General features: G+C 40.2%; 1 protein-coding gene across 4 annotated transcripts in view; it reads left to right on the top strand.

The window, feature by feature from the left end:
- LOC131431951 (P protein) overlaps positions 1–9,167 on the top strand; it is a 276,436-nt gene continuing 267,269 nt past the window's right edge. For 3 of the 4 annotated variants that reach the window (XM_058597932.1, XM_058597931.1, XM_058597933.1), the window contains exon 1: positions 1–864. The gene's annotated coding sequence lies outside the window, so the exon portion shown is untranslated. The remainder of the gene's footprint in view (positions 865–9,167) is intronic. The other variant, XM_058597935.1, reaches the window with a different exon arrangement.

The following is a 9,167-nucleotide window of genomic DNA, read 5'->3' as shown; positions in this document are numbered from 1 at the left end:
TCGTAGGCAGCAGCACCTTCAGACCGACAAAGATACCATTCAGTGCTTCAGTCTTTTCACGCCTCTCTCGCGTGTGCTCGCTCTCCGGTTGAACGGTTCGTTCGCGGAACGTGGTGACGGGTTTCCTGCTGTCCGCAGTTGTGCTGTGGTGCCTCGATGTCCCGAAGTCTGCCGTCTCAAGATGACAGCTCTGTAATCCGGTGCCGCTGATTTACACTGCTGAATATCTGTTTTATTCCGTGATCAATAACTATAATTTACGTGATTAGCTTATTCGAATCGGTTTTTTCCTTACCAAGCAAAGTGGATGGAAAATTTGTGTGTTTCTGACGAGGAGTGATTTTCCGCTAGCAGCAGTGTCGGTGGGAGGCGGTCTGCAATAGAAAACCGTGAAAATAAAAAAGAAAAATAGCTGCTCTGTGGAACGAAATATATTCGGCTACGATTGTGGGTTTTGTGGCTGAAAGTGGCAGTGTTCCACCCAACAAAAATTGAGAAAAATGTTCAATCTGGCAGTAGTTCGTCAGTCCCGCGAATTGCGGCAATCAGCGACAGCGGCAGCAGCCAGTAGCAACGACGACGACGAGGACGGAAGGGTCTAGAATGATTGGCGGGTTGCTGCGATCAATCCTCCTACCACTTTGATGTCTGTGCTTTTCAACAGTTGAGTGAGAAAGAAGAAGAAAAAAAAACAGTTCGAGTGATTTTTGCATCAACGCGATATATTTTTCGCACTCAATTTCGCCATTCAACACCGGCAAGTTCCGTTTGGGTGTTTGTTTTGGCCATCGGCAAACTTACGTCTCCGGCCCGTGAAAAACTACTTCGGAGCTTCGGACTGGCAATGCTGCCAATGACAGTAGGGTGAGTAATTTCAACTGTAGATCCTCGGTACGAAGCCGGCACCATAAATCAACGTCATTTCATAGAAGTGCTTACATCAATGTTTATTTAGTTGTTACACAGTCGGAAGATAACAGCTTCATTGCCCGGTTCGGTTCGGTTCGGGGGTATGATGCGAAGTGGAGTAGTCCTTTCAAATTCATCATTTCCCCTCACTCCGATGGACGACTGGTGTTCGGTTGTCAACCTCGATGATGGCAGTTAAATTTTGTACAAACACCAAAGTCTGCTGATTATGGATTGTTGCTGCCTAGAAACGATGAATGTGTTTTTCCCTGATTGGGAAATTTTTCCCCCACTGAGCTATCAAGTGATGGAAATTTCCATCCATTGATCAGTGAGGTTTTGTTGCCTTTGGTAAATAATGGAATAATAATCTGTATAATTCAAGTTGAAGCAAAGCTAAATTGTTGGTGAATATGAAAACAAGAAACTAGTCTGAAACTTCTAGGAAATATTATTTCACTAATTTTATGGCAAAACTTTCCGCCACATGATTCATCGCCAATATCAACAAAGCCGCACCTGAACGTTTTCCTATGGAGTATCGTATCGGATTAAAGAGACCGCCTTGAGTAGCACAGCAATAAAAGCCGTGTGGGCGTTTTCCACAAAATGATGGTGATGGGTTTTCGAATGTACCACCGAAACGGTAAGAAGCTAAGAACTGACCAAAATGATGAGTTGAAAATTATGGAAATATATCATCCATTCGGTTTCACCTAAAGGATAATTCAAAACATTATTTTACCTACGAACTATACAAATTGTAGGTAAAAAGAAGCCCAAAACCTAACCTAAAACTTAGAATTGTTCTGGATTGAAAAGTTTCAAAATTAGTTATGAAAAACTATTAAATAAATCATAAATTCACCGATATTTAATTTTTACAGTAGTTAGTGGAATGAACTCTGAATCGCTTTCAGGAATAAAAACTACAAAGATCAGCCCCATGGGGTTGTTCGAGCCATTGATGTGGAACAAGGCAACCAAAATTTCTAATGATCTACAATCAAACAGTTCAACCAATCGTAGCGTTACTCTACCATTCTGCGATTTCTGTTGAAGCGATAAACTTTTTCTCATTATTAATCGAGTTCATCTTATTAAATATAAATTAGGAATTAATCTTATGCACTCAAAATTGACCTTGGGGTAGTTGCAAATTTCTCAGGCGAAACGACATAACATGGAATTTCATCCGAGCTTGCATGACACAAAATCAGAGCATACCAATTAAAGCTTCAAATCGTTTTAGGGCACTTTTTGTCTTGCTGTCTAGCAACAACCTACCTCTGGCATGCTACGCGTAGGACTGAAACGTTAACTACAATTTCGCTTCTATTTATAGATTCGCGTGCTTTCAACAGCTTTGCTTTTGCATCGATTGACCAATCAGAGCGATGCTTTCTCTTTGATATATCGCTTACTCCTTCAAAACCGTCGTCTGTGGCAGGGAAATCCGATATGCCGGATATTTTTAGCAGACAAAATAGGACACTGCTTGCTACTAATCAAAATTTCAATCATTTATAATTGAAAATACGTGGCTTGATACATTCAAAACGAATCTTAGAAGTACTTTCAATCAAATAATGAAATAATATTAATATTGCCCAAAGCAGCTCTTGGGTATCGATTTACTGGCTTCTGATACAGGGTCCGGCACTCGAAGTGTAACAAACTTCATACCTTCGAGCCTGGCGTCAAGGTAAATGCGACATATTATCGGGAAAGTATTCTGGAGGTTACTTTGAAGCCGTGGGCAGACAAACATTTCGGTGGCAGACCATGGACGTTTCAGCAGGACTCGGCACCGTCTCACAAAGCTCGAGTGAACCAAGAATGGCTGAAAAAAACCTTCCGAACTTCATCACGTCCACACAATGGCTCTCGAATTCACCAGATGCGAATCCAATGGATTATTCTCTTTGGGCCATTTTGGAGAGCAAAGTCCGAACTAAAAGATACACCAGTCTCGAGGCGAGTGGGCCGAAATAGCCAAAATAGTGGGCAAGTCACATTCGGGCAGCTTGCGATTCGTTTTTTGACCGTCTCAAGGCCATAGTCAAGGCAAAAGGTGGTCATATCGAGCAAAAGTGAATTGATTCTGAATTTTGTATTATTTTTACACATTTTGTACATTGAATTAAGTAAAAGTAATTTTCCAAACTGAATTTATGGCCTTTTTAATTGGTTACACTTCGAGTGCCGGACCCTGTAGAACCGAATTACTGAATTTCATCGACGTTAAAAAATTAAACGTTTTCATCGAATGCGAAGGGCCATTTGACGTTTTTTACGGTTTCTTGTAGTGCAAATCCGGGCGAAATATAATTTGAAATCTACCATTAATCTAATTGGGAAATTGAAGTATACTTTTTTGTAGAAATTGTCACTTTTCGAGTCCTTTGAAAATAATTGATAAAAAAAAGTTTGACGCTTTTCAAAAACCATTCTAGATTAATTTTTGAGAAACAATGTATGCAAAGTCATAATTTTCCTGCTGTCAAGAAGGGAAATAAAGCTGCTGTAACCTTTTATCGTGGGATAGCCGCACTATACGCTGTGTCTAAGTAACTTGAAAATATAGCTCTGGATCTTTCATAATTCGATCTCTAGAAGCACGTCTTCAGGTTGACGCTATCTATATGGATTTCTCCGTAGCCTTCAACAAGATTAGTCACGAAATTGCAGTTGCTAAACTCGAAAAACTCGGACTCAGTGGATCTTTACTCAACTGGCTTCAATCATATCTAATGTTAGTGAAAATCAGTAAATGCACTACAGCACCTTTTGCCCTAGACTCTGGGGTCCCTCAAGGCAGTAACATAGGACCATTTTTATTCTAGTTTTACCTCAATGATCTTAACTTTCTATTGCAATTCCACGAACTATCTTTCGCGATTTTAAGCTTTATCAGTAAAAACGTCCGACGACACTATAAAGACTGTCCCAGAATGGAAGGAGTAAGTGAAAAAGCCGTGCGAAATGCAATCAGGAAGTTCGGTGAGGATAACGCCTTTGAGGATAAACCGAAAACGGGTTGAGAAAAAGGTCCTGCAAACCCTCAGTTGGATAAAAGTATACTGAAGGCGTTCGAGCAAAAGAAAGAGTTCTCCGTTCGGGATGAGGCAAAAAAAGTGGACACTTCAAAGTCAAATGTTCTTCGTGCTAAAGAACGTTTGAATCTTCGAACCTATAAGAAGCAGAAACAACCAAAACGTAGCCCGAAACAAGAAGCATCGATCAGGCCGAGGGTTCGGAAGCTGTACAATACGATTATTGGTGGAAATTTGAACAGCATAATCATGGACGACGAAACCTACGAGAAACTCGATTACAAATCCTTGCCGGGACCACAATATTATACGGTACGAGAAGGGCAAGTGTGAAACCAGCCTGATACATCGATTGAAGTCGAAAAATTTGGTAAGAAAGCTATGGTCTGGCAAGCAATTTGTAGCTGCGGTAAGATTTCGATACCCTTCATCACCACTGCTTCAATGAACAGCGAAATATACATCAAATAATGTTTACAAAAATGACTTCTACCCATGATTCGGAGCCACATCCTATTGTCTTCTGGCCAGATCTTGCTTCTTGCCACTACTCGAAATCAACGGTAGAATGGTATACTACCAAAAATGTCACTTTCGTCCCAAAAGACATGAATCCACAAAATCATTCAACAGTTCGAAAAAGATAGGAAAAAAGTGTCAAAAATGTACGGAATTTAATGAGGAACGTTTGCAAGAAGGTGCACAAGCTAGTCTACAATGGCTAAGTAGCAAATGTCGAGAATAATATTTTGTTGTTGAAGTCTAATATTATCAGTATATCGAGTAAAATTTGAAATCCTAACACTTGTGAATTATTTACAGCGAAATCAAAGTGCGTCCATACTTTCTGGGACAGTCTTTATTTATGAGAAAATAAGGTGAGTTCCGTTTTGGAGTCTTTGATCACTATTTCCGGAACCGGGAACTGGGAACTTCGAAATCAAAATTTTTGATCATCAACTAACAAGACAAAATAAGAATTATATGACTGGTTCAAAGTATTTTTGTAGGAACAACAAACCGTTCCAACAAACTGGGGGTCAAAGGTGCACGACATCATGGAAGGAGCGACAAATATCATATCATACTGTTTGTATCGGCAGTTTGATTGACTTAGCTCTGGTCGTCACAAGCCCCGACCTCATACCTACCCGGGTCAAATGATGACTGGTGACTCCTGTTTTTAGCAGAATGAGGAGGTGCGGAGTATTAGCAAGCGGTGGGACAGAGTGCAAATGTTGATAAGGAACTAACATCTTAGATGTCTCGATTATCAACCCACTTTGTGGCTCTTGCTAATATTCTCAACGTGGGAAGTGCGCAACACTCAAATTTGTATTAAAAAACATTATAAATTTTATATTACTAATAGTAACTATCCTATTGCCCTAAGCTTAGGATGATGAACTACAGGGCGCGTATCCTGCTTGGCGGGCGAGGGTGGAAGTCAACTTACACTTGTATTGACCCAATCGGACCATACCGAGATCGACCGTTCGTAAAAAAACTGTAAAATGAATCTAATATGTCATCTGGATTGATCACGGAGTTGACATGACTGGTACTGCTTGAAATTGACAATGGGCCATTGGGTGGTTTCAGGCATTTCTGATGCAATTGGGATGCTCATTCACCGCGGTTTTGTATTTCGTTCGAGTCGGATTGTTTCGATCGAGTGTGAAGTTTTGCGTTCTGTAGCTCAATCGAGTTCAAATTTTCCATAGAAAGGCACTGCCCATACTTGCGTATCGGTCCCATGTAGAAGGTCGGCATGTCGAGGGGAGGACGATCCAAATTTTATTTCCGACTATTTTGTTTGATTGTGCTACCTACTGCTAAATCACGATATCGTTACGTGGAGTATCGGTGGTATACCTTTGCTATTCCAATATTGCAGCAGGTGCAATTGTTGATGTTTGCACTGGATGGGACTGATATGCGGGTGCTTTATTTTACTGAACAAACCCTCAAATTTTGTTGCGGTTTCCGAGGGTGTATTGGGGATGGATTTCGTTCCTCAAGCTGGCTCGGGATTGGCGGGGGTCGGTATGGGGCTGATATTCGAGTATGGGCAGGGCATCACTCGATCGAATTACAGAATGCAGGTTTTTACATTCGTTCGACGGGGTCCGATTCGGTCGAGGTGCAGAATGGGGGCGATTAATATATCACATTTGTCCTGAATAGGTGAATTAGATTAAAAAAGGGGACTTATTGTTATCAGGAACAGAGATGCCCGGCAAAAATTTTAAATATCTTCAGACAGCGTATGGCAGGCAAGAATGGCAGTAATTTCTCTATGAAGTAAAATACGCTAAACGGACTAGGCGAAAAAAAATGCAGATCTGGCATCTCTGATCAGGAATAAGAGTGTCTTATTCTACCGTTGAGGAACTTTCAAACCTTTCCGATCCGGTTCGATATCGGTACTGATGTTATACAGGTTGCATTGACGGCGAGGCTGATTGGTCAGGTGTGAAGACATTTTAAGCAATCGTGCCAATGTGTACATGCTGTGGCTTCCCTGGACAATCTAATCTAATGTTGAATGCGCATCCTTACCTTACATTATATAATCCAACAATCTCACTAACACCTGAATTTATTTTATCTTATTTTATTTTCATGGTTGAAGCGCAATGAAACGAGAATGTTGAAATAAGGAACTGTCATCGAGGGCCTAAGACCAAGGAAATTTTAGGAAGAAGAACCCTGGGGCGTCCCAGGAGAATAACGAAAAGGAGGTACTTTGTGCAATAACTCGACTTTTGGTAAGTTGCGGTATGTTGGGGAAGAGAGAGGTAAGTGCACTACTTTTTTTATCATTTTTTATTTTTTTGTCACTTTATTATTATTATCATTATTATTATTATTGTTCCGTACGCTTTATTTTCAGCCATAAACACAGTAGTTAGTAGTAGTTAGTAAACTTCTAAATGCTATATTTCCCTATTTATCTCCACTATCCCTAACCTAATGTATCTGAAACCAGTGGGACTCAGAGCAGCGCCTGCTGGTGGAGGAAGCCGGTGTGCTATACGGTCTAGTGCATATCAACGGTCAGGCTTTAGTAGGCTCACAACCAGCTTGTAGTGAACCTCAGGAGGAGGTGTTAAGGGGAGTAAGGGATCATTTGAATCAAAATACACTTTTTGTTCTCTTTTTGCCTTTCTCACACAGAAAGGCTGTGCAATCGCTGTGAAAACCGACTTGACAACCGAGGCCCGGAAGGCTGAGTGTCACATGCCATTCGACTCAATTCGTCGAGATCACAAAATGTCTGTGTGTGTACGTATGTATGTATGTATGTGACAAATAATGTTACAAAAAATATTGTGCAAATTTATAAAAAAAACGCACTCAATTTTCTCGGAAATTTCTCAACCGATTTTCAAAAACTTAGAAACAAATAAACAATATTGAAATTCTTTAAAAAGTCCCCGGAAAGTTGATCCAGATCCGACTTCCGGTTCCGGTTTTACAGTGCGATTAGTGAACATTTTCAATTTCATGAATATTTTTGTCGATGGCGAAAAGAGGTGCACATTCATTCATCTAGTTGGCAGATCTTGTTACTTAGTGAATATATAAAACTACTTTATGACTACTAGTCTCCGGTGTCCACTTCCGAAAGCACCGATAATAGTGCAGAAAAGCTCAAAAAGTGGAACTCACTTCGATTTCTCAGCATTCTGATTTTAAAACGAAACTCAAATTTTTAGTTGTGTCTGATTCTTTATAATATATTACAATAGGATGAATTGTTGCTTGATCATTGTTCCAATGATAACTTTGAACAGCATCTTGAAGAACAAATGAATATCGGTTGACTAACAACAAAGTTATGACTCGGTAAAGTTGAAGTTCTCAATATCCTATTCGCGATGCAGGTGCCGCATGAATGCAGATAGGGCATATTTCGAGCTTGAAAAAAAACTTGGAACAGGAAAAATCAGATTTTCATTATTTTTTCCTAAGCGATCGTAAATAATGATATACTTAAAATAATCTACAAACTACACAAAATTCGAGGGTGTGAAATTTATCGAAATTGGTCAAGTAACAGCTGGGCTATGATAGCTCAAAGTTACCGTTCCAACTTTTTTGAGGCTTGGTATTAGGAGTGTTAAGGAATCCGATACCCACACTAGTCCAGTCCGTCTAATGACATTGACATCTCCTTCTCAGATCATTCGAACCACACGGTGTTGTGTTTCGGAAAACCGGTCACTCTCGACTGGATAGCAATTAACGTACAAGTCGAAAGTGTACTCCGGACGGAAATAATTTCCATCTCTCTTTCATCGCTCTCATTGCCGTTTTGTTATTGTGTGTTGATTTTTTACATCGCTGAAATTTTCTCCGAAAGACCGTTCGTCAGATTGACGAACAAATATTTAACCTCCTTTTTCGCGTTCGTCAGTGAATTGAAAGCTTTTCCGAGTGCTGACGCTTACAGTAAACAATGACTGAGAAAAACTTCGGTTCGATGTTGATCCTAACTTCAGGTTGTGATGCTATTTTTGGAACATGTAACCACTTTACTTTTGCATTGTTCATTAGACAACTAGCGCCAACGAGTCAATTCTCTAGAGTTTGCAGAAACAGTCCGTACGACCACACCCCTCTACCATCTGTGCGAGTGACGAGTGAGAGTTAACGAACACAAAAGACAATTGCATAGTTAGGAACGAAGTTTATCACTTTGCTGATACTTAAATACCCACACAGCTGGTTTGATCGTCATATCAGTTCGAGCTACTTCCAGCTGTTGTAGTGGTGTCACCTTTTCCTTTAATAATTGAAAATCGATTCCCGTCTGTAAATACCCTGTATCTATCTGCTATCTGTTTTTCTACCTCCGAACATTCGTAGTTCAAGGATTCTTTCCAACCGTAACACCGTAACAATGTAACACTTTTTCCGTAATGGGAAGGCTAATGCCGGTTGGTTGAAGCTGAGTGCCCATAACATAAATAGAACGGAAAATTGGAATGCATTTAAATTCGACTTGAATGCAATCAGCTCTTGGTATCAGCAGCAATTCAAATTCTCGACCTTTATTAGCTTATCTATTGTTTGGCTAACACTTTCCCGTAATGAGTTTTGGGTCGATTATCAAGGACATGGAACAACATTGCACTGTGCCGATGGAATTAGTGGCATGCTATCCTTTTTTATACATTGAAGCTCTAGCACACT

The sequence above is a fragment of the Malaya genurostris genome, chromosome 2, assembly GCF_030247185.1.
Source record: "Malaya genurostris strain Urasoe2022 chromosome 2, Malgen_1.1, whole genome shotgun sequence".
Classification (NCBI taxonomy): domain Eukaryota; kingdom Metazoa; phylum Arthropoda; class Insecta; order Diptera; family Culicidae; genus Malaya; species Malaya genurostris.
Note: the sequence above shows the minus strand (reverse complement) of the source record. Positions and strands in the feature narration are given on the sequence as shown.